The sequence below is a fragment of the Ipomoea triloba genome, chromosome 2 (assembly GCF_003576645.1).
Source record: "Ipomoea triloba cultivar NCNSP0323 chromosome 2, ASM357664v1".
In the NCBI taxonomy this organism is placed as follows: Eukaryota; Viridiplantae; Streptophyta; class Magnoliopsida; order Solanales; family Convolvulaceae; genus Ipomoea; species Ipomoea triloba.
In genome coordinates, this window is record NC_044917.1 from 23,520,865 (window position 1) to 23,521,458 (window position 594).

The window sequence follows — 594 nt, forward strand, 5'->3', positions numbered from 1 at the left end:
TATATATATATATATATATATATATATATATATATATATATATATATATATATATATATATATATATATATATATATATATTTTGATTTCACTATTTTATATTTTAATATATAAACAAACCTATTTAAATTTAAAACTATTTAAATTGTATGAAGATGTCTTTTTTAGTCTTTTTACATTTAGGTTGTGTTTGACAGAGCTTATTTAGAAGCTTATAGCTTATTTTAAGCTACTAATAAGTTATAAGCTTTGTTTGGTAATGCTCTCAAAATAAGCTAGCTAGTAGCTTAAAATAAGAACTTATTTTGAAACGCTACTTCAGGTAGCTTTTCAAAAATAAGCTAGTAGCTTCTTAACTTTTTTCCATCTTTATCCTTATTATTTTAAATAAATGACATCATTTATCCCTCCCAATTAAAACTCTTTTGGTATTTTTTTCTTCAATATGTTTCGTTGTAATTTTAATTTGATATTTGTGTTTGAACAATAATTTTTGTATGAACTAATTTTATAAATTATAAACATTTTGTTTTACTTTATATATTTTTAAATATATGTTCTTACTTTATATTTTATTAAATTATATTGATTTCA